Here is a 26,885-nt window from a genome sequence, read left to right as displayed (position 1 = left end):
TACTGAGAAAGCAGACAAAAGTCATTTCTTAGTTCCTCTTATAAATGAAACTATGTGACAAATTAATGACTGTAGCAAAATCAGAGGTGCTAAATATTTTGTGGATTCACCCCACTTTGGGCATGAGATTGAAAGATATTGGGTTGTCTTTCCCTCAAAAAAAATGATATGGGCTTTAAAGTTTAGGAGGAGTGGTGAACATCTGTGTCTGCCACTTATTTTGGACATATGCTGTGAGTCATAGAGATTCAATAGAACTTTGACTTCTGGAGTAAATTCATAACAGGTTTTGTCTCCCATCTCTGATGCTGACTCTCTTTCAACAGATGATGCTAGCTTCTTCTTCTTCTTCTTCTTCTTTTTTTTTTTTTATACTTCTAGGAGAAATAAAATCTTGATACTGTCACAGTCTCCTAAAATCAATATGGACCAGGGATTGCATGGACATTTCTAGAGTACAGAGTGCCTCATTCCTGATCTCCACCCTGAACTCCTTTCAGGGGTTGTTGAAGGTCAGCGGCTGCAGCAGCATGTGATTTAATCCTTGTAAAGGCAGCTGGCAAGTGCCAATTTTTAGTTGGCACCATCAACAGTGTACAAGTCTTCCAATTTCTCCACATCCTTGTCAACATTTACCTTTTGTTTTTTCATGATAGTCACACTAGCAAGTGTGAGGTGATCTCTCACTGTGATTTTGATTTGCATTTCTCTGATGATTACCGATGTTGAACACTTTTTCATATACCTGTTGGCAGAGTCAAAAATAATGGAAACAACCTAAATGTCTACTGACAGATAAATGGATAAAGAAAATGTAGTATACACCTACAATGGAATATTATTCAGCCTTAAGAAAGAAGAAAATCCTGCCAAATGAAACAAAATGGATGAACCTGGAGAACATATATTAAGTGAAGTAAGTCAGTCACAGAAGAACAAATACTGTGTGATTCCACTTATATGAGATATCTAAAATAGTCAAACTCATAGAAGCAGAGTAGAATGGTGGTTTCCAGGAGTGGGGGTGGGGTGGGGAGGGGAGTTTTTCTACACTTAAAAATTTAAGAGGGTAGATATTATTTTTAGTGTTTTTACCATAGTAAAAAAAAATAAAAGAAAGGGTGAAGTACAAGAAGTTATTGGGTTTGATAGCAGAGTTAGCCTCCCTTGTTTTATAAATTTGAAATAAGACACATATTAATGTGTTTTGCTTTAACACATGAACATAGATAAGTGTCTCCATAACATCACAGATCATTTCTACTGAAACTCTTTTTCTGTAAATTATTACCCATTACAAGACAGGCTTATGTGACATTATAAAGGGAAAAGTGACAGTAACTTATTTGTTTTCTTGTATTGATGCATTGGATTAATAGATTTTTTTCCTAGCAATGTGTGCATAATGATAGGCCTATGAGAAATTCAATAACAGTGCCAGGAAAAAAATAGAGGTAACTCAAATCATGTCTATGCACTATTATGTGGGAATATGTGTCACACTAGCCAGGGATTTTCACTTGTCCTCTATTTCTTCACTTTAAGAAACAATGGTCTAGATATATGGATGTCACACTTTCTTAGAATGGTTCCATTTTTCCTCAGCACTCACAGCAAAGCCTATGAAGAAATAGCTATCCCCCAAACTACACCACATCCCAGCGTAAACAATAGACGATGCTCTTCATCAGCTTACCAAATGTTTACAGGGGGCACATTTGTTTTCTGACAGTTTGATTTATGAAAAAATTACATATAGTGTTTTATCTTATGCTAACTATAGCTATAAATAAATAAAAGCAATAACTTGATGGTTAACAATAAACATGATTGTGGTTGAGAAATATATTGGAGCAAGCAACATCTATTTAGAAAAGGCTGATCCTTAATCTCTTTTTGCTTTTCTAAGGATAAATTATTAAGTATCCCTGCTGTATCACTGAGCATTTTCTGAACAAAATACATTATTGAAATTAGTATGTCATAAATGAATAGAATGAAAATTAAAATATTAATATAATTAAATTAACGAACAATTAAGTACCCAAATTAAAAAAAAAATGTATTGCCCTGATCCATGGTTTAACACAGTGATAGTATAATCCAGGTAATAGAACTCTGTTGGAAATATTCTAAGCACTCCCTTAGCAAAGTCGTTACAGACTGGCCTGATGCTCCATATAATTTCTGTGATAAGCTACTGAAAATTTAATTGGTTTTAGCTCTAAAATATTTCTTCATAAAGTAAGTACAACAGATGAATAAACCTCTTTGATTCACCTATTTATAGCAACTTAAGGAAACTCATTAATATACTTCCTTTGCAGATATTTGTATTAAATAGGAATGCTCAATGAAATATTATAAGGATCTTTAAGAACCCATATTCCATAGCATAAAATCATGTTTGTGGATGAAAATTTTGATTAAGTGAAATAAGTATTCACTTAATTTGATGCCAGAAATAGAAAGTACTATTGTGGTCTCTTACTGAGATATAGTAGAAGTCATTACAGAAATGTATGGCTTTCTTGAATAATATTTTTTTTCTAGAATCTTAGAAATGCAGCTTCCTTATAATCATTTAATTTGAGAATTAGCCACATGCCCATATTTCAAATATTGTGACTTCATTTACTATTTTCCTTTACTGTGAGTTTTCTTGCTCATTTTAAGTGGTTCTTTTGCAGGAATCATGATTTGTAAGCAAATGAAAAAAGTTCTACTAGGAGCCCCAAACTTTCCTTGTAATTTCAACCCAGATCTCATTCAATCAATAGTTATATTAAATAAAATTTTTAATTCTACCTTAAACATAAGGATATTAAATATCCTATGTAATCATACCCAGAAGTCACTTTGACATTCCAGAGATTCCTCTGGAATCTCTCCCTTAACCTAGATCCCAGAGTAGCTTCGTGCCCCTTTATCCCTGTGATGTTTTCTCTCTCTTAGATGTTTCCTCAGTGATGACTCTTATTTTTAAACAAATTTCTGTCATATTTTCTCACAGTTTTTTTCCCAACCTCAAAACATTTGGTGGAATAAAATAATATTTACACATATATCTAACTTACACATTGAGGATAAATACTAGGATTAGGTAATTTCTTGAAAATATGATTTTCCCCGGTGTGTATCTCTTCCAGAACCACTGATGGACAGCTTTTAGTTCCTCGTGGCATACAGTCCAAGCCTCTTAGCCTAGATCACAGGATCCCTCATGATATCCTTTCAAGCTACCTTCCCCATCTTTTCTGTAAATACTCGTGCTTTTCATTTCACCAAGTCCCCTTCAGTCTATCTGCCCATGTCTGAAAGTTCTAGCTCTAATCCACTTTCCAGTTATGTATATAATTCACAAAACTCTTAAAAAATTACTTACCAGTCAAGCCAAGTAAGATACTTAAATGTCTAAAAAGGGTTATACAACAAATTTCTGATTATCGAGTGTACACCTGTATGTGTGCGTGTTTACTCATTTAATCTTTTTTCTTATAGTCATCCAAGAAAGGGTATCGTTCAACATATTTCTTAAATTCTGGAATCTCAAAATGACTTTGTGTTGCTTGTATTAGATGAGCTGTAATGTGGAATTGCAAATTTGGGGCCTAAAACCACACTCCTAAAAAATCTATTGATACCAATGATATCACTATATACATTTTAGTTTCTATACTCCTGGTATTGTTTTTAAAGACAATTTTTTCTGTTTAATTTCATTCAAAACAATAGTATTTATTATATATTGTATATAAGTATATATTTATACATACTCTTTATTTGTATTCTCATTTTTGCTTTTTTATTTCTTTCACATTTTATTTTGCTATTTTCTTCATCATTTTTTTTTCCTGTAACAAGTGTATTGTGAAAACTGTCAAATTTGTTCTCCACAACTTTTTTAATATTTTATTCATCATAAGGTTGGCTGCTTTGTACCTTTAATGTGGAAGTTTCTCCCACTTTCTCCTTTTTTATTAAAATACATATTTTTGATATACCAAAGTAAAAAGGAAATAATATGAGTGTTTCCATAACCAAAACTCACTAGGGTGAGTGGATACACAAGTTTTATTTTCTTGTGTATCATTCCATAATCACATTCTCTCCTTCTCTCCCACCTAGAAAAAAGCATCATTTTGAAATAAGATCTCATAACACCTATAGTTTGTCATTTTATTATGTGTGTTTATATTGAAAAGTTATTAATTTCAAGTTTTAAAAGTCATCTCTATGGTATTGTATAACTCACCTTTATAATACATAATTTTATAATCATTATCTTTGTAATATTTATCCAAGTATATATAGCTTCTGTTAATTTTCACTTCTGTAGAGCATTATTTTATTCAAATATATAGATATTTATAAATCCATTATTCAGGTGGTAAATATTGGGATTATTTCCAGCATTTGCAAGTACAAAAAATTATTTTTGTATGTGTTGCTTGTGTATATATATAAGTACCTCTTAAGTATATAAGTAAGAACCAAACCACTGTGTTAAATGATATGAACCTCTTCATTTTACTGGGTATTTCTAACTTTGTTTTAAAGTGGAAATAGAAATTGATGTACCGGCAGTGTATAAAAATTTTAATTGTTCTATCTACTCATGAATTCTTACTCTTTTTTGACACATTTTTAAATCTGGGAAGTAATGAGTAGTTTTGTTAAATTGAGATTTGAATATGTGTTTTATTATTAGCAATTTGGAACATCTTTTCATACACTTATAAAGTTTTCCTCTAAATGATTTGTATGAACTCTATATTCTAAAGGTAATTACTTTTTTAGGTTTTCAGTATTTCACATATTTTCTACAACTCTATCCTTTGTGGAACATGACAAATCTGTGTGCTGTATTCTTAATTAAATAAATAAACATACATATAAAAATACATATATGCATATACATATTTACCCACACATATATACACCATATTGGTGTGTATAAATGTACAATTCTATATATACACACATTATATGATATTCACATTTATATACCTATTTACTTATGTAATTAGTATTTTCCTGTTTTAACACACAGGCACCCAATATACACACATGCACACATACACCAGAAAGAAATATCTCTGAGAAAAGATGATGATGTAAAGGTGATTATGATACTGATGACAATATATTTACAAATGAGGAAATTATAAATGTATTTGATGTTTAATGATTTTGTTTCTTCAGTAATCAATTTAGTTATTATGTAAAAGTATATTGTACACAAAGAAAAATTAAGAGGCTATATATTGTCACATAATTTAAAAATGTTTATGGCTAAAACTCAAATCTTCCTTTCAAATAATCAATAGGATGTATCTGGTATTCTTGCCTTTAATTATGAAAACCATAGGCCTGATTACCCTCATATAGTCAATTTGTTTGGCATAAAACTACCTTAAAAGGACCTCTTCACATCCTAGAGGTGAAGATACATTTTAGTTTTAAAACTTTAATTTCTCAAGCAATTGAAATGATTTATATATAATCTCATAGATCTCTCCTACATTAAATAAAAAAATAAGAATCACAGTATCACATATTTGGTGAAAATATAGATAACATCTTTTCAAACTTTACTAGAATCATTATGAAGTACAAGATGTCAAAATCTGAGGACCTGAAAAACTAGTTTACAAATTCAAATTAAGAAATAAAAGCATGGTTATATAAACTTTGTTTTTTCTAGTGGCATACACACCAAAGGATTGTATTAAAGGTTTCTTCTTCATAATAGCAATTTTGGAGTTGGTGCATAACCCTTTTTCCAAATCTTTCTATTAATCTTTAAAAAATGCTAGAATGGCATATTGCTAACACTAAAACGTTGTTCTCCAAGAATGTATTAATGCAGCATGAGATTTCCTTCACAGAGGGGAAGGGCAATATTTATATTACAGAAACTTAAAAAAAAAGTCACTTTACTATATTAGAAATTCTAGTCACTATGGTGTAATTGTATATATATTTTACTTTAATTCATTTGTTCAGTTTTTTTCAGTGAAATGTTAATAAACCAAAAATTTTATTATATACTTTTAATAAATAAAAGTCATGTATAGCTTTCCATTTCTCATAAGACAGAACTTTTCTTCTCATTAAATAGTTTTTTCCCACTGTTACCCAATCCCTAATCTTATACTCCCAGACATAATATTTTATTAATTATTGGTATGAAAATCCAGCTTAGTATCATAATGAATACAGAGATGATGAGGTTTGTTAGTTTTTCTTTCATACTCAAACCATATGGGGATGAGCATATTCTTCTGCAATCTTTTTTGAAACTTTTTTCTCTTGTCTAGCAAAATGATATTTATGCAAATGAATGTAACACAGTAACATCAAAAACTGCTGTTTAGTACAAACTTTGTGGCAAGATATTACAAATTGTATCTGTTTCTTTGATATTTATTGTAATTGCTTCAAGCTCACACACGCACACAAAATAAGTCCAGATACCACACTTAAGATATGTGACTATTATAAAGCTGCATCTTACTGACCCTGGCCCATTTTCACTTCTGAGTGAACTATATAGAAATTAACAAAAAAGGAACCTATAACATCTATACAATGGGCTATTCACCTCTATATCCTTTTAATATCGCATGATTATACATTCATGCATAAATATAGTCTGATATTTCATTTAATTATTCAGGCTGAGATTTACCTTTGCTTATTATTTTGGGTAAAATGTTGCTAAAATTAAATTCACTATGAAATACAGTACTGCATGAAGTTTAAATACCAGATATATTTTTTTCTGAAATCTTTATGTTGGCATCTTTCTCAGCTTTATATCTTAAATGACATAAACATTTGTATTAAACTTGAACATTAATACTTTTAAAATGCTTCATATACTTAAAAAAAAGTGCATTGAGGCTAAATCATGAACCTAGTCAGGGACAAGAGATCTGCTTGAAGTGTAGAATTTACCCAAGGAAAGTATGTCAATAAGCAGTGCTGAGTTCCACAAAGCAGGTACAAAACAGCAACTAGAACAATCGCTCATAATGACACATTTCAAACCAAAGAAATGAGAGATCTGTGTCAATTGACTTCAGCTAACAATCTGTAGAAAACAGACTTGAAAACTCCTTCTGGTAACTTTGTCTCCAGGCATGGCATTTTAATACAGTTCTAGAACTTTATAGGTAATGCAAAATTTGAAGGTAGCCAAGTCAAAGATGGTATAGCAAGTAGAAATCAAGTTGTCCTCTTAATTATGCTAGATTAATGTTATAATCAAAGAAGCCTGTAATTGACAACATGCAAAAAAGTTACTTGGAAAATGTGTCAATTCTAAAAGAAATACAATCTCTCAAAAAAGATGTCATCATATTTTAAATGAATAGGCAATGTCAATCAAAGTGTCCCACATTTTAATAATAGCTTAGATTTAAAATATTTATTAAACAAAGTCTGGATACTATAAATTATACAATAGATTATACAATAGATTATCTAATACCACAAACACCAAATGTCAGGTATTGTCTAAGGGACTGGGATTGGGAAAAATGTAAAAGAATGCAAGGTGTCAGTTTTGGACATATTTTAAGTTAATGGTGGGGTATTTAAGGGAATTCCAGTGAGAGTGCAGAAGTAATAATGGGCAAAATATGCATTTTTATTTAGAGGTAATTATAAATGGCTATGTAATTTAGAGGTCTGTGCTTTTATTATAAAATTAGGATAAGTAACAGTGTGAGAGTATGTTGAATATTGGAGAGGAGATTTCTATTTATGTTTCTAGGAAAGAACATGAATATTCAATAAATGCAAAACTGTGTCTCATTCTTGGCTTTGGAAAATAAAATTTCTAACTTTTACTCCTCCATTTTCCATAGACTTTCCTATTTTCTATAAAATGTCTCTTCAACTACTGAATAAGGAGTATCTGACAACTTAAATATGATTCATCTGAGGACTAAAAACATGAAAATACACAAGGCTGTCTCCACCCTTTTTTTTCCTTTTTATCTTATTTACTTTTTCAGAACAATTTGAGCTCTAGTAAATCCACTTCATAATACATCCTAAATAAGGTGAATGGTAATTCTATGCTCAGTGATGTTCTAGCAGGTAGATATTACAGAGAAGGCAAGTGTTAAGTTGTTAATTTATTTAGCTGGTAAAGTCAGGAAGAAATGTTTGTTTTATTGAAAGATAAAAATAATTATTTTTTAAATTTCAAGACTATTTTATAGAGCAGTTTTAGATTTATAGTAAAATTGAGAGGAATGTAAGAGATTTTCCACACACCCACTACCCCCACACCTGCATAGTCTCCCCCACTATCTGTATCCCTCATCAGAATGGTACATATTTTATGAAGGATGAACCTACCTTGACACATCATAAGCAACCCAAATCCATAGTTTAAATTAGGATTCCTTCTTGGTGTTGTACCTTCTATAGGTTTGGACAAGTCTTTATTAAAATATCATACAAAATATTTTCACTGTCTTAAAATATCCTCTGTACTCTATTCATCTATCTCTCCCCATCACCCCACAGCCATTGTTTTTTAAAATATTTCCTCTGTAGTTATGCTTTTTCCAGAATGTCATATAGCTGGAATCATAAAATATTGAGCCTTTCCAGTTTGGTTTCTTTCACTTAGTAATAATAATTTAATTTTCCTCCATGTCTTTTCCTGGCTTCATAGCTCATTTATTTTGAGTGCTGAATAATGTTCCATTGTCTGGATATACCAGTTTATGTATCCAATACTGAAGGACATCTTGGTTTCTCCCAAGTTTTGGAAACCATGAATAAATGGCTATGAACATCCATGTGCAGATTTTTATGTGAACATAAAAGTTTCTAACTCTTTGGGTAAAAGTTTCTAACTCTTTGAGTAAATACCAAGGAATGCGATTGTTGGGTTCCAAAGTGGGTGTACAATTTTGCATTCCCACCAGCAATAAATGAGAGTCCCTTTTGCTCCATCTCCTCAATAGCATTTGGTGTTGTCCATGTTCTGGAGTTTGGCCATTCTAATAGTTGTATATTGGAATCTTATTGTTTTAATTTTCATTTCCCTAATGACATATGATGTGGGGGATCTTTTCATATGCTTTGTCATTTCTATATTTTTTTATATTTCTTCTTTAAGTAATTACTTAAGATAATTATTAAAGTGCTTATATTTACACATAAATTAGTATTTCAAATAGTTACTCATTAAGGCTGAAATTTTATTTTACCTGAGGAGATGGAAAAAAAAAATGAATTTTGCCTTAGGTACATATGACACATTTTTCTGCTAATTGCAGAAAATGATAAAACTGAGTCAAATAGTTTATAGGAAATAATAAATAATCCACAGACTAATCAATCACAAAATAGCAAGTATAATGTAATATTCTTAATTTCTACAAAATCGAAACTACCTCACATGAAACATTAGCCTTTTAAGACTAGAACACTGTCTTAATTTAAATGACATTTTCTTCGATTTTTTTTCTAAGAATACATTTTGTTAGATTTCTTATGAATAATGAAATAATCTAATACAGGGTTGAAAGCAAAAGGCAAAAGGACTTAAAATGGCAAAAAAAAAAAAAAAATTCTAACTTAGGAGATATAAGAACTAGTTTCTTCTCCTGTCTTCTAGTATTTCAATGGCTGAACCATCATTCTGATTTTGTAGGATTGTTGTGAGAGTTGGTGATATGTTAAAATATCTATCCCAGGACATGATTGTTACTCAATCAATGTTAACTGTATCTGAATTCTAAGCTTGTCTTTACATAGACTTTCAAGAAAGTTATTGATCCATACACATGAATAGTCAATAATTTTGAAAAATAAAACAAAATAAAAGTGAGTCTGAACTTTGAAGGCTTCTAGTGACATAGCTATTTTTTTTTACCTAATAAACAAAGAGATCCTTAAAAGATTGTGACAAGGGAAATTATAATATGACAGCTTTAATATGTCATATTTTAACATATTTAATCTGACTTGATTGGCAAGTGATTGTACATGTGTGTGCATTCATGTTAGTGTAAGAACAAAGAACAATTAATAAAAAGGCCCTTAAAATTTAACGGGTCTGGATAGAAGGCAAACATCTTGCTTCTTTTCAGATTTATTTTTGGGGGGCATATGATCCTGACAACTTTTCTGTATTGAATTTTATGATTTGTATGTGATAATAAGTCTCAGTATGCTCAACTGGGTAAGTCTCTTTCTTTCCTGACAGTTCACACAAATAGCAATAAACTTATCTGATGCCTGCTGCTTTCTTTCTGTCATTTGGAAATGAGTTACTGTTATATTTTCAGCATAAATTGAATTCTATCCTTTTAAACACAGATTTAAGTGGTTTGGTACTTTAGCTTTTTTCTGTTATATTACAGAATATTATTTAGTCCAAAGTGTTACACTGTGGGAAGAGTGCCATCTAAATCCTGTTGCTATTGTGGAATCTGGGATTTGTTTCCATGGACACTGAGCCAAGCTAACAGTCAGGGTTTCATAGCCTAACATTGACTGAGATTGAGAACCTAAGCAGTCTTTATTTAAAATGAAGTGACTATAAATTAAGCAAACATTGTGTATATTACATAAAGAACTAGCTTATCAAATTTTCTCTACAGAAACATATTGAAAAGAGACTATTAGAACTTCCAGAAATTTCTTAAAGCAGGAAAGACCACTACTTTCTCCAATCCTAGTATCTATAGGTTAATAATTTTGATGCTTATACTAACACACACATATGATAATAAATTAAATATAATGAATGATGGCATATTTATTGATCTAGAGTAAAACTAGAAGCTAATATAACAAGCATCTCTATTGACTTTGAAACAAAAATTCTCCAACTGTATTTCTGTCTATAGTGAAAAGTAAAAGAACAAAATGCTAGTATAAAGTAAAAATATTTAATCAACCAGTTAACTCAAATTATATAAAAGTGCTACATTAAGAAGACTATTTTTTTCTTCATTCCATTTCAGTAGAAATATTGCTTTCCAATGTGGGTGGCTATGAGGTTCCTAGGTTCAGATTCTTGTATTCTGAGAAGAAAGGCATCTTTACTAAATTGTGAATCTGCCTTGCTTACTGTTTCACTCAGCCATCAACCTATTTCATTCATTCTGGAGAGCTGCATGTAGGCTGGGTTTTATATGACATAAAGTTTTATCTCATCAATGGTTGATTGACCTTTATTTATTATTTTCCTCAGAACTGCAGTAAAATAAATCTTAATCTACTAGTGATATAACATAATCATTATTCAATTCCTGATTAAATTCATGTATGTTACTATAGAAATCATGCTTAATTTCAAATAAATTAGAATAATAATGTTTATCAAGAGCCTCATGTGATATTCACCATATGATAAATTTTCAACAATTTTAAATTATATGAAACAAGACAATCTTAAGTAACTCTTTAAAAAATAATTTTAATTGAGGCTTATAAAGGCTTATAACACCAAAAAATACATATTTTATACATACTTGTGGTTGCAGCAACTATCCCTATGTTCCCTAGTATACCGATTTGATTGTTTCTGATTTGCGCTTGGTTTGTCTGAACTATTAATGCAAGGCAAGGATTCTAAATCATTTTGGATGTCTTTGCAAATATTGGTTAAACTTATTTTATTAGGCACTTTCACCAATCCTTTGTTCTACGTATTCCAGGTAATGTCACCTGTTTCTTGCCAATAAAACAAAGTGCTACATTGGTGGCACACAAACATTGTCTGAGAAAACACTGAAACTTTTAATACAAAGAAAAAAAAGGAAAGACAGAAGAAAGAAAAAAGTCTTCTGAAGTCTGCCTCCTTTCAAATCGGGGAAACAATAATTATTGATGTGTATATCAGAGTTTCAGTTAAGACTTGAATCAAATGTGACAATATAAAATGAAAATCTGTTGTCTTTCTATATTCAGCTTTAGTAGCTGAAGAACATATTGGAAAATTGTGTGTTGTACAAGTGGAGGACACATTTAGAGACAAATTTCCAGCTATATCACCAGATATCATCTGTTGCTTTGTTTAAAGCTGTATTGCAAAGTCCAACAGCCTCGAGAATGAGCTCATTTTTTAAATGAGATAAAAATAATTACTAATATTGACCAAAAAATAAGTATTTTAGATTAATCTATGGATTGATGTTGACATTAATTACATTATTAAAAACTTTAAAGATGCAAGCAGTGCAAATGTGTTACCAAATTTCCCATTCACTTTCCATATTGATCATGTAAAATTTCTTATAGTCATCTTGTAATGAAGCTGCTTGACTTCCTCCTAAAATATAAAGCCATTAACTTAGTTTCTGTGTTCTCCTTCTCTTCTGACAATTATGGTAAAATGGTACATAAAGTTACTCGCATTTTGGTGACAAAAACTTCAATTGTTACATGCATGGTTTTATTAACTTCTTTTTTCAAATAATAATTTTAATAATTATGAAATTAGCCTCAGAAAAAAATGCTAGCTGCTTTTTGTGTTGAAAAGTTATTTACCTTTTTGAAAATCATATGTAAAAAAATGTCAAAACATAACTACCTCTGTAGGGTCACAATAATTATCTATCATATGGGTCCATTTTGTCCACAAGGACTGAACATCTTCCATTCACACCTTCCTTGATTCTAATTGGTTATTAACCCTATTCTTCTCCTTATCTCACAAACTGGTGAAGGAATAAAAATGCAAAAAAAAAAAGAAATGATTATCTTGACTCTAGTCCCTTATAAGCAAAAAGAAATTTTAAAAAACATTTAATGAGATATTCATAAAATGGGAGAATTCTTCTCTTTCTCTGCGATAGAAATGAAGAACATAAATATGACTTAATATATAGATATACCTGGTGTGTAGAACCAAAATTAGTATTTCCATCTTGTTGACTCTTTCTTTCAAAGTACAGAAACATCTAATCAACTGCTTTCTGCAATAATGAAAATTAATATACCATAGTCAAAGATATATTTAAACATATATTTGAAAAAAACTCTGTGGGATAAACAGCATTTTTTTTCATTTTAAATGAGAGAAAAATGATGCTCAAAGTTTAAATTTTATTCAGAAACTCACTCATATTTATACTTCAAAGCCCATTCAATTTCCAGTATACTATGAAGTAGGTTGATGCCAATATGGGGGTTTAGTCAGAAAGTACAGTTCCACAATTCAAATTTCACAAATGGAAAAGTTAAGATCCTTGCAAGTGTCTTGGTGACTATATTGCTAAAATGGAGTGGAGAGAAGTTTAATGTTGCTCAGGATTTTAGGGGGTTGGAGGTGTTACACCTGGTCACTTGAAAATAGCTTGATAGATATAAGATTGGTTTTAAGGAAAAGTGGTTTTCTGGGGTTGAGTATTGGCAGAGGATAAGATTGAAAAGCAGGGCCCTGATAAGAAAAATAAATGAATGTATTCATTCACAGCCTCTCTTGGAGGCCAACACAGGGCAATTTGTCTACATGAGCTCTCCCCGCTGAGAACAGATATAACAGTGGTGTTGGTCAGGGGCCAACCAGAGCACACTCTTCAAGCAAAGACAAAAGAGCATTCCTTTAGCCTGAAACAGGGTAAAATATTCCCACCTGAAGTCATAAGCTCAGCCCAGGTGGTGTGGGTTCTTTATCTCTTGATAAGAAAGTGTTGCAAACACAAAGCCCGGTCCTCAGTGGCCCACTGGGGGCCAAAAGACTACATGCACAAGGAAACTGCCTTTACCAAAAGATAATCTGATTTAAATCCACTTCTTTTCTTTTGCAAATGACTTTGTTTTTACAACATTCAATGAACTTTTAAGATCTCTTTATTCCTTTTTTTTTAAAAAAATTATTGGAATATAGTTTATTTACAATGTTTTAGTTTCTCCTGTATAGCAAAGTGAATCAGTTATATATATATATATATATATATATATATATATATATATACATATATCCACTCTTTTTAAGATTCTTTTCCCATAAGATTTCCTTTTCCTTAATATTCAAAATTTCAAGAGATATTTCTGGTTTTTTTGTTTTTTTTGTTTTTTTTACATTTTAATCATTCAGTATAACCTTTAAATATAAATATGTGGTTTTCAGCTCTAAACCATCTTTCTATTATTTATTTAACATTTTTTCCTCCCAATATTTTCTGTTCTCTTTTCTAGAGCCTCCTATTAGGTTTTTGGACCTATGAATCACATTACTTATATTTTCCATTTTTACCTTTCTGTGTAGCTTTTAAGCAAATTTCCTCAAATATAGTTTTAGCAATTTTTTTTTTTGTGTGTGTGTGGTATGTGAGCCTCTCACCACTGCAGCCTCTCCCGTTGCGGAGCACAGGCTCCGGACTCACAGGCTCAGCGGCCATGGCTCACGGGCCCAGCTGCTCCGCAGCATGTGGGATCTTCCCGGACCAGGGCACGAACCTGCGTCCCCTGCATCGGCAGGCGGACTCTCAACCACTGCACCACCAGGGAAGCCCAGTTTTAGCATTTAAAAACAAATTTTAACTACAAATATTTAATATATAGAGCAGTTTATTATATGTATATATATATATGTGCATATGTCAGTATTTTTTATATTCACACACACAAGTGTGTATATAAATTTTTCAACAGCAAAAGCAGCTTAGATACCCATTACTTGAAAAGTGGATAAATTATATCACATATATTCCACATACATATATCAACATATATCAACTTTAAGAAACTAATGCTGAGTGACAAATGAAGCAAAATGAGACATAAAAATATTCAAACAGTACTTTATCTAGGAACATAAAAATTATATATGCTTATATATATAAATAAATTATATTTATAATATATATGTATATTACAATTATGGTTTCCTATTGTAATGAAAGAGAATGGAAGAAACTGAATGGTTTGTGTAGAAAAAAGTTTAAAAAAATCATTAAATTAAAAAAAGTCTTTTCATAGGCCAATGATGAAGATTCTTTCTCTCTCTCTCTCTCTGGTCAAATAACAAAATGCACCTAACTAATGCATATTAATTTGTATTCAGTAAATTTGTCACTGCTGTTACAGATCAAAGGCTCATGCTGTCTGACTGGAATAGAAGCCAGTATTACGGTACTGGCTTTCTGAGGAAAGAAACAGCTTTGTGAGGTTGACCATCAAGGAGACAGAAGGCAGGGCTCAAATACAAAATACAAATTCTTCCTAGTATTAATTCAAAGGAATGCCATCATTCCATTTGGTGGATTTCCTGAAGCTCTAAATGGGATTACTTTGAGAGAAAAACACTCCAATGTTTGCTTCAACAGCCCATATACAAAAAATGCAATGATGCAGAGAAGCTTAGCATGGTCCCTGTACAAGAATAACATGTACATTTGTGAAGTGTTCTCTATTTTTTTCTATTTTTTATTGTTCATATGCTCCAGAGTTTTTGTTAAAGTAAAAAAATGTTTTGGAAATAGATAGTGGTGATAGTTGCACAATGTAGTGAATGTAATTAAGGTAAACAAAATTTATGTTTAAAAATTGTTAAAATAGCAAAGTATATATATATATATATATATATATATATATATATATATACAAAATAAGGGTACACAAAATACAGTTAATTTATAGAAGTTCCATTATATTGCATCATTGTTCTCCATTCTCTTTACTCTTTTAAGGGAAAATTGAAAATTAAATAGAAGGATAAGAATATAACCTGGTATCATTATTTGGTTTTTTCCCATTTTAAAGCTCAATAACAAATATATCAGTGATTTACATATGGAATACATTGAAAAATTAATAGATCACCTGTAATAATAGCCATGGCAGGACATTTTCTTTTAATCTCACAGAGTCATTCTTAAAAATATATTGCATGTTTATATAGAAATTGTTTTGCCTTTTAATCTGCTGGTATATTCAAAATTTATTTCTGAATCTCTTGTCATTTTGCTAGAACTGTGCTCTCACCAACTTCATTTTTCCTACTCATTGTGCTAAAGAGCCAAAATCTTTTAATTCTGTATTTACAGAAATGATGTTTGACATGTTATACCATCTTTTAATTTTTGTTTGTCTTAAAAATAATAACATAATTCTAGAACTGTTCTAAAGCCAAATATATGTTTATTAAACACACAGGATTGTCTTTTCTTTTGAACTGCCTCACAGAACATCACCAACTGTCAGAAGATACCAGATTTAGTGTGATAATCACTGTTCTTTTACTAAACATGCAATTCTAAATAAGATTTATTTTGTGTCTGCTCAGTTACCTAGACTAATATCAATTCTGTGATAATATATTAGAATGTAGTCATGACAGCAACACAACATATGTAGTAAGAAGAACTAGGTTTTTTGTTCTTTATTTAGATCTTTCTAACTTAACTTTTTAAATACATTGTAGGTTTGCTGATAATAACATGTGCCAGACCTAACTACTTCAGTTAGCTTAAGAAATAACTAAAATATCTTTGAAATGATTCTGTACACTAGGGGAAATAATTATTATAAATATTATTTGTGGAGTTTGGTAGCACAGTAAATGTAGAGAATTTTGGGAAATTAAACAATTCACTGAAAACACATGAACAAATTCATTGAAATAAAATGGAATTCATCACAAGAAACTGCAGGGTAGTTCTTCTCCCCTATACTACCTAAGTTTCATTTGTCTCTTGTCATTTTCATTTCTAGTCTTATCCCTAAAGAAAAACAGAGATTTCAATTCATCTACTGATAACAAGGGCTGATTGTATACAGTGAAATTCATTACTGCTTTGATTTTTATATAGTTCCCTCCCTCTGTTTGAGCTGTTGTCTTCTTGTCATGTCCACTTTTTTCTCGTAGTCAAGATCACTCTGATCTGTACGTTGATATTTTTTTCCTTGCTGCCTCATGCACACTACATAATGACATGAATGTCTATCATGTTGAAGAAAGAAGATACTGTTTTGGGTACTTTAAAATAAGTGAATTTAGGATTTTGTTGCTGCATATACAAAAATAATGTACCGTGAAGTGTAAAATTAGTTTTAAGTGATACTTAAATGTGTAAAGTTAATAAATAACTAACAAAGGGAAAAAAATCAGAGGCAAGAAAAGAAAAAAAAAGTACCATAGTTAAGAGATTTAAATCTGTGTTTTTTCTTGGTGCTGTTTCCCTCAATGCTTATAGAAAACATTGCAATAGATCTCATATGTACTATTTATGCATTGTGCACTTGCTTCAAATTGTTTATGTCTATAAAATGTTAATGTGTATATACCCTTTTATCTGTGTGAGGTATAAATCAATAATTTATCTTAATATGGGTTTTAGGAAATCTAAGATATTTGCATACCTTATTACCCTTATTGAGCAAGGTAAGTTAAGAGTTGTGTTATTGTTCAAGTTGACACATCCTCATATGATGTAATTTTTCTTGAGCTTGATTATCTAACACAGTTATAAACACAGTGTATTGAACACTTACTCTGTTCTGAGCACAAAATATTGTATTTGAATTTCTTGAAGCGTTTCAAAGATATTCCCAAGACCAAGGGGATCTTACAATTTCACACAGCCCCATCTACACTTGGAATTATAAAGTATTCTAATTTGACAGTGATTGAGGTATAAAATGATATCCCAAATTTCCTTTAATCAGCATTTTTTAATGCCAAAGATTTTGAGCACTTCTTCATATGCTTATTCTCTCTTTGGGTTTCTTATTCTGTAAAGTGTCTATATACACTCTTTATACACTTTCTATTACAGTTTCAGTACCTTTGCTGTTAATTTGAAGAATTTTTTTGTGTATTCTAGATATTTGTTTTTTCTATTAGACGTATTCAATTCTGTCCTCTAACTTTTAAATTCATGCAAATTTTATGCAATCCTGACTTCAGAAATTTTTATTTTTGAGAAACCTGAAAATTGCTCAAAACTATATAGAGAAGTATAAGAATGCACAAAGACCCCAGTAAATTTTTTAAAAAGAAGATAAAGACTTACTGTAGTATACTATAGCACCTCATATGTTTTAAAATTTAGCATGTGTAAGAACACACCAATAAACCAATTGAAAGAACAGAGAGCTGAAAACAGACCATTTATAGATGGTCTTCTCAAATACAATAAAGTATTATCATAAATCATTGAGAAAAGATGGAGAATTTCAGTGGATTGCATCAGGAAACCTAGCTCTCTGTATAGAGAAAAATAAATTTAATCAAACGTGACACACAAGGATGGAACTTAGATGGATTGAATATTTAATTTTGAAGAATAAACTGTAAAGTTAATAAAGGAAATTAAAAAAAAAAAACAAACTTTATTGTATCCTAGAGGTGGAAAAGAAACTTCTGGCATAAAACCTTTACAGAACAAATGACAAGACAAAAAATGATAGATTTAGTTATATCAAAACTAAAGATTTATTTTTATAAAGGACACTAGTGTCATTTTCAAATTTATTCACTACCAATAGAGAATGAAAAATATATTTTAAAAAAGTGATACCGGGCTTCCCTGGTGGCGCAGTGGTTGAGAGTCCGCCTGCCGATGCAGGGGATATGGGTTCATGCCCCGGTCCGGGAAGATCCCACATGCCGCCAAGCGGCTGGGCCGGTGAGCCATGGCTGCTGAGCCTGCGCGTCCGGAGCCTGTGCTCCGCAACGGGAGAGGCCACAACAGTGAGAGGCTCGTGTACCAAAAAAAAAAAAAAAAGTGATAGCAATAACAATGAAAATATAGTGTCTATAAATAAATATGTGCAAGAAGTTTATATAAGGATGGACTCAACATTTTAAGGACTTTTTTCTTTCCAATTTCATCTCTAGATTCATTTCAATGAAATTCACAATTTTGTGAGGCATAGTCAACAAACCTTTCCCAATGAACTTACACCCAAGAATATGTAAATTATTAAGATTTTAATGAAGCTAGAGTTTTTAAGATAGCATATATATTGGGACATGGAGAGTAAAATTGACTAATTCTATAAAGAGGAAGTCCTGGAAATTATCCCCTACACATACAGAAACTTGATTAAAGAAAGAACTGGAGTGACCAGAAATGGAATGGGGAAAATTGTTATAATTTCAAAAATATATGCTATTTTTATAGTACATATCAACTTATGAAACCACTTTGTTTGGTATTGGCATATACAGCCAGAATTTAGTAGCCAATGGAAACTGTCTTGGTTCCTCAGGATTGTATACTTATTAAATTGCTGTATGTATCAGCAAGTTGGTACTACAAAATTTAAGTCTTGTTCTTTTTAAGTAACCTCGGATAATCGAAGAAAAATTGATGTGGAGCTGATGAACTCTTATGCTCTTTATATCTTCATTAAGATATAAAGCAAAATATTGTCCACCATATTTAATGTGGCTCATGTGTGTCAAAAGGACATGATTATTTTCAGACCACTCTTTTCTCTGTACCTACTGCAAATAAGATTTTCTTTGGAAAATAAATCCGCATGTCATCAGACAAGTGACTCATATAAATTATAAGCTTGATATATTAAGACTGCATTTCTATTTCCTTATCAGGATAGCAAATTTGGGACACCTTATGAGTATATACTAATATGCAATGATAGTGCCATTCCCAGTTCTAAGCAATAAGGAAAAAATAGTGGGAAAAGATAAAAATCACTGACTCATTGAGTGAGGACACATTCTAGTTGGCCAAGTGATAATTTAGCTAAATAAGTGTAACAGTTATCTGCATAATTATGCCGAAATAAAGTTCTTTAAACATTTACTATCACACAATTTCTGTGGGTCACAAATTCAGGTGCAGCTATTCAGGGTGCTTCTGACTCAGGATCTCTCATAAAGTTGTTATCAACATCTCACTCCTAGCCGCAGTCAGAATATCCACTAGTAAGCTCCCTCACATGACTATTGGCTGTTGGTTGGAAACATTATTCCTTGCCATATGAGCCTGATCATTGGGTGACTCACAAAATAGCAGTTGCTTCCCTCAAAGACATGGAAGTCACCATTTTGGGGGAAACAACCTAAGAAGCCGCATCCCATTTATTATGTTATATTTTCTTTGTTAGAAATGAGTCAATAAGTCCCGCCCACATTTAAAGGAGAGGTGAGCTTCCCTGGTGACGCAGTGGTTGAGAGTCGGCCTGCCGATGCAGGGGACACGGGTTCGTGCCCCAGTCTGGGAGGAGCCCGCATGCCGCGGAGTGGCTGGACCCATGAGCCATGGCCGCTGAGCCTGCGCGTCTGGAGCCTGTGCTCCGTGACGGGAGAGGCCACAGCAGTGAGAGGCTCGTGTAGTGCAAAAATAAATAATAATAATAATTTTTTAAAAATTAAAAAAAAATAAAGGAGAGGCAATTACACGGGGGCATGAATACAAGGAGGTGTTTCTCTTTGGGGGCTATTTTAGAGGCTACTTCCTGTAATAGGTAAATTAATAGTGATAAGGACTAAGGAGAAGAGTTATGCAGAGAAGAAGGTAAGTTTCCAGGGAAAGTTGAAATTTTAGATAGGATGAGAAGACAGCACTGACAAAGAAATTTGACACAAGTAAAGGGTGATGACACATGTGAATATGCGAGGCAAGATCATTCAAGACTGAGAAAATGGTAAATAAAGAAATCTTGATATGTAACAAATCAGTAACGAGAAAATTAAAATTAGCACATACTGAGAAAGTTATAATTGGCTGTCTCACTCATTAGGCTAGGATAACAGACAAGGTCAGCTCAAAGTTAACATGAAACAATATGTATCTGAGGATATGCTACAGCTGTAAAGTGTCATAACAATCACCTCCTTTAGTGACTACTGATTTCTTCATCGCTGAGAAACTCTGTCTCCTGAAAATCATACCATCAGAACGTTGTGGTTTGAAACAATATAACTAAGAATTAAACATGCCACTCTTGCCGGGATATCTATGCCATTTGGTATAGAGTCCAGCCTCAATTTTCAATCCAGGTCCAGAGATGCAGATAATAGTTTTCTGGACACAGCATTCCACATTTAAATTAACTTTGTCATTTCCATGGAAACAGGATCCTGTGTCCACTTGCCAATCCAGACCTCACGTTGACCCTGTTACACAAAGCCCAGCTCTGTTTTTAGCCTATCAAACACTGCTTCAATTAGACTTCACCTACATGCCACCTGTCCCAAATCCTATAACAACTGTCTTTTCTCCTTGGTGGAAACATGCTTTTGTCCCCCCAATGTACAGTCTTTCTCACTAAGATAGGTCTATAAGCTTGACTTTGGGGGACTACAAGCTTGCTCTCATTGGACTTAGATTGATTGGGCTGGAAAAGTAAGGCGTGTTGAGAGAACGAAGAAGAGGCAGTTAGCAGAGGAGGACAGAGAAATACATTTTTTCCTCCCTCAGGGTAACAAAGGGTCTACTCAGATGGAGGATACTATTATATTGCTGGCATTGCATCACTAATATCATTAATTTAATTGGCGATAATTGAACAAACTAATTGAATAACATGGTTGGAGATATTTTGGATGGATAATAATAAATTTTCAGTCTTGAATACATGGTGGGATTGAAGTTAATTTAATGTGCTATTTGCTTTCTGGAGGAAGGTTCTACACTGCCCACTTTGGGAACCAGGGTAATACCTATGAAGCAGTTGTTTGTGTTTTGAAAGTAGCTGATGGAAGTAAGAGTAGAATAGCCAAGATAGACTTCTGGTTTTTTTCTCCCAAAGGGGATCACTAAACCCTGGATGGCCAAAATTTGTGACTAGCAGGTAAAAGTATTTAATACTGAGTATGGATGTGGGCATGGATACTTACCCTGAGTAGTATTTCTGGTAGCTTGTCTTTGTTTTGATTTTCTGAGTGGGTGCAGCAATCTAGTACTAGCTGTGAGCACATGGCTGTCCCACCCAATCCCTACTGGGGCCAAGCAACAGTTTTGGGTAAGGGTGTCTGTAAAGAAAACTAAAACTTGCCCTCAGGAGCTCTGTTTCAAAGTTTAACCTTTTTGGAGGGTGAGTTGGGCAAAGCATGTTACCAAGTCCATTTGGATACATAACTTACCCATATAACCAACCTAAAATTTACCAATAATACAATGTCTCATAATATTTATTATTCCATTTATTTAGCTCCAGTGTCTACCTCTAAAGTGATTGTGAATTTATGTGGAATGCATATTATGGATGGATACTATAAAGCTTCAACAGTCTGCACTAGCTACCATCCTATTTTTTGGTTTTCCATCTTATCCAAACCTCTGGACAATATTATCTACATTTGCTATCCACACTTTCTCATTTCTCTAGCAAGTTATTCTAATCTGACTTTCATTACCAAAACTCTACTGAAGCCCTTTTAAAGTTTACAGTGATCTCCATGTTGCTAAACGTTCAACATTTGGAACGTTTGACCATTATCTCTTTCATGATATGCTTTTTTCCCTTAGCTTCTACATACCTCCCATCAACATGTCTCCACTTTTTAATTGATATTTCATCCTTTACTCCACCTGTAAAATCTAAGACCTGAGGAGCTCAACTGTGGTTTTCAGTCCTTGTCTTCTTCTGTGCTTCCTATAGAGAACCTCATCTACTCTTATGATCTTAATCTTAAATGTAGTTCACACACACACACACACACACACACACACACACACACACACACACACACAATGGTTCCCAAGATATTTTGTCCAGACATCATGTGTTTCATAAGCTCCTTCAGACCCAAAATCAATGAAGCATCTACTTACCACCTTTATCTAGATAACTAACATGTACCTCAGGTTTATGATTTCAAACTTTACTACCTTCATCCCCTCCAAAGCTGCTCATGTTTAGTTTTCTCTTTCGTATTAAATAGTGTTCCAGTCCATTCATATCTTCCATTTTAAACCCAACAGTCATCTTTTCCTTGTTACCTTCCATAATGTCCCACCACCCCACATACATTTAACCCTTGTGCATAGATTCTATAAATTCACTTCAAACTGCCATCATCTCTATCTTGAAAAAAATGCAGTAAACACTTATCAGATCTCTCTTCAATGATTCTTATTTCCCTCCAAACAATTCTATTCTATAGGCTCGAAATTTTCTGATCTAATATGATTATATTTCTATCCATATGATAATTTTTAAGCCTGTACCTTTTAACCTTATAACCCATTTTTCATAAATTAGAGTGACTTTTTTTTTAATGGAAGTAAGTCACGCCATTCTCTCCTCAAAATCATCCCATAACATCCCACTATGAAAGGACACTTTTTAATAATTTTAGCATTGTAGTTACAGATTGTGTAAGAAAGCACAACTTTTCTTTTCATCCACTACTCAATCTCTACCCTATGCTCCAGTAACTGGACTGCTCATCATTGCCATAAATAAGTCATGTCATTTCTAGGGCTGTTTTTCAGAACCTCTGTTCTCCTATCTCAATTAAAAAATCTAAGCCAAGTACTTCAAGGTCTAAGTCAAATGACAACTCTTTGATAAAGTATTTTTTCTTCTTCCCTTCTGGTCTTTCATGATCTCTTTGTGGATACATTTTATAGCACATGTAATTTATAAATAGATGAGTACGTATCTACCTTTTCTCATTATTTTAGACTGCCAGACTTCTAAGACTTATTAATCCTATCCCCAGTTCCTAGCACACGGTTCCTAGTTCAAAGGGAATAGTTTAGAACTGATGATTGGATCACATTGAGATAATACTAATTATCTACTAATAAGTGATTGATAAAGTTAAGTAATTTAGCCTTGAGATTTTGTATTCATTAAATACCATTTTCAACTCTTTTCTCTGTCTTACTTTGAACATTTATGCCCCAAAATGCTTCTGTTGTAAATAAGTAACAAAAATATATTTTGGGGCTTCCCTGGTGGCGCAGTGGTTGAGAGTCCGCCTGCCGATGCAGGGGACACAAGTTCGTGCCCCGGTCCGGGAAGATCCCACATGCCGCGGAGCGGCTGGGCCCGTGAGCCATGGCCGCTGAGCCTGCGCGTCCGGAGCCTGTGCTCCGCAACGGGAGAGGCCACAGCAGTGAGAGGCCCGCGTACCGCAAAAAAAAAAAAAAAAAATATTTTGCCCACAGGTTCGACAACAACCATGAAATCATTTTCGTAGATTTTTGAATTTATTAAATAGTGTAACTACCATTAGTACAGAAGAAAGTTGTAATAGTGCTGTTTATTTTCTGCATAGGCAAAATATGCTGAAATTTGGGAATTAGTCTCTGTTACTTAGTACCATGGTAAACATGATGTCAAGTTGTACATGAATAAGGCATAGATTTCTTAGAATTCAAGAAATAAGCATGTGATATTGTTAATATTAATATGTTATTATTAGTCCCAGTAGAATTTCTAACCATGTCACTTAGTCTGCAGCATATGGCTGAACAGGCCTAACACACTTTCCTTCCTGTGGCCACAAATTCCCATTCCCTAGTTCTGCACAGCATATAGAGAAACTGCACATCTCCAACTCATTACCTAAATAAACCGGCTTTACTTAAGAAACTGGAGGAATAGCTCTATAACACATAGACTGGTTAACATTCATAGGTTGCACAATCATGACTATGGTAATGAAATGAAACAAAATAAGAAAAACAAATAAATTATGCATTTACACCCGTTAAAAGTTTAATAACGAAAATATGATGCTCTATGGTGAGCCACAAGAAAAGAGAAAATCTGAACAGTTAGAAAAACGAGACTTCGCCATCATTAAATAGCCTGAGGTCTGTACTTAAAATATGTCACTTAACCAGTGACTTACTGCTTGAAGTGCCTTACTGCTAAGGCACCTGAAGTGCCTTACTGCTTAATCACATAATGGTCTCAGTATGTATGGAACACAGCCCATTGCCGACCCAGCTCATCTTTATTTTTCTCTCTCTCTCAGTCTCCATTTCCTTATTATTATTATTATTTTTTTTTGGTAATCTGTCTTATCCTAATACGTGTGACTTAACCCCCGATATACATATACAATTCCCCCAAAGTGATTCCTTGTAAGGCTTGTTCAAAATATGATTTGTGAGAGAGATTTTGATTTTACAACAGTAAGCTGAATTCTGAGGAAAAAGTAAGAAAACCCTCCTCCACAAGGATTTCGTTCAGCCCACTTTTAAACTTGATCCATAATTTGATCAAATGCTCTTGGGCACTATTAAATAGTAATAATGAACTTCACCTAAAGCCCTTAGTAATTTTGTTCCACATCTCCTTCTCTAATTATCCACTATTCCCTATTTATTACTACTTCATTCTCTGCCTCAGGCTGTCTAAAAATACTAAGAATGATAAATTAAACAATACATTTGGCACTAAGTTAACCTGTGGGGAGGGTTATAATTTAATGGGTTGTCTTCTGAATTAATTATTTCTGAATTATTTAATTGCAGTTTCTAAACAAATTTCTTAGAATATGTGACATTAGAACTTGCAGTATATTTCTCTTAAAATTATTATGGCAAAATCACAGGTTATTATAATTATCTATTTCAGTTTAATTTTATGGTAATTTTACTACACATATATACTGATTATATTTTTACAACAAGTATTGTCTTCTACAGAAGTTTAACAATATTTTCCTTAATATCTTGCCAGTACAGACATTAAATTGTTGACATTTTGAAATCAGTGCCTTTTTTCCCCCTAAGTAACAATAACCATTGACTTTTATATTAAAGTCTTATGAGTCTCACTATATTTATAGTTTTTTAGATTAAGTACTACTTTAGAGAAGTTGGTGATACATTGTACACTATTTACTTAAACCCCTCAGTCTCATTAAAGTTCTGTGATAATCAATTTCAGATTCTCTGAGCTAAAAATCTCATTTTATCAGGAGAAACCATCATTTAGAAGAATCCACGTTGCAAAATGACAAGCAGGCTATTTGTGGTGTGAAATTTAACCCATAAAGCTGAACTCTTATGAAATTTTCTTACAATGCCAATAAACAAAAACTTCTCAACCATTCATCAGTAGTCAGCAGGTCTAGAAGTGGAACAGCTCAGCTGGTCTTAACCTCTGAATTTTCCCCAATTAATTACCTACTACATCCAGCCCACAAAAGTATTCTCAGATTCTATGTAAGAGTGGTTGTAGTGTTGATCCAAAGCTCTTTACAACCTCCTTTAATACTTGGATCTACTGGACAGATGTTTTTTAATACTTTAAAATGCTCAGTGGTATAAAGAAAGTTTGCATGAAGTACTAGGATATTATTCAACTGTAAAGTCTTAAATTTCCAAAGTATATCAGGTCCTTTAATATATAAAAAATATATATATAATATATATATATAAATAATATATTTTTTTCTTTTACATATTGTTCAATCTTAACTACAGAAGGACTAAGCTCATTAGGTGCTGTTAACCATAGACTAATTTTATTCTTAACACTTAGAATAAAATAGCTCCTGAATCTCTCAAAAATACCAATGATATAACTGTCTCAGAAAGAAATATTTAGGAAGGTAAATGCATTTCAAAAGGAAAGTATAATTCTTATACAGTACAGGTAGGAAGTATAAATTGCTACATGGTCTTTGGAATACTATTTGACACTATCAAATTTAAACATGCATGCACCCAAATGACTCAACAGTTTTGTAAATGGATACACAAGTTCACCAACAGAATTGACAAGAATATTCATAGAAAAAATATTATATAAAATCCACAAAGTGGTAATAAAGATCAATAGTAAATTGGAAAAAAATATAAATTGCAGCATCTACATACAGTGGGGAAGTTATGTAGTGACAAAAATAAATAACTATAGTTACATGCAACAATATGGCTAAATCTTACTAACACAATGTTGATTGAAATAAGCCAAACACAAATAATGTATTAATTCATTTATCTAGTATT

General features: G+C 32.4%; 1 non-coding gene across 1 annotated transcript; it reads left to right on the top strand.

Moving 5' to 3' along the window:
- Positions 1 to 15,300: 15,300 nt before the first annotated feature.
- On the top strand, positions 15,301 to 15,405 carry LOC116743372. Its single transcript, XR_004346758.1, has one exon. It is a non-coding gene; the product is annotated as a U6 spliceosomal RNA (small nuclear RNA).
- Positions 15,406 to 26,885: the final 11,480 nt, after the last annotated feature.

Source organism: Phocoena sinus, chromosome 18, assembly GCF_008692025.1.
Source record: "Phocoena sinus isolate mPhoSin1 chromosome 18, mPhoSin1.pri, whole genome shotgun sequence".
Lineage (NCBI taxonomy): Eukaryota > Metazoa > Chordata > Mammalia > Artiodactyla > Phocoenidae > Phocoena > Phocoena sinus.
Note: the sequence above shows the minus strand (reverse complement) of the source record. Positions and strands in the feature narration are given on the sequence as shown.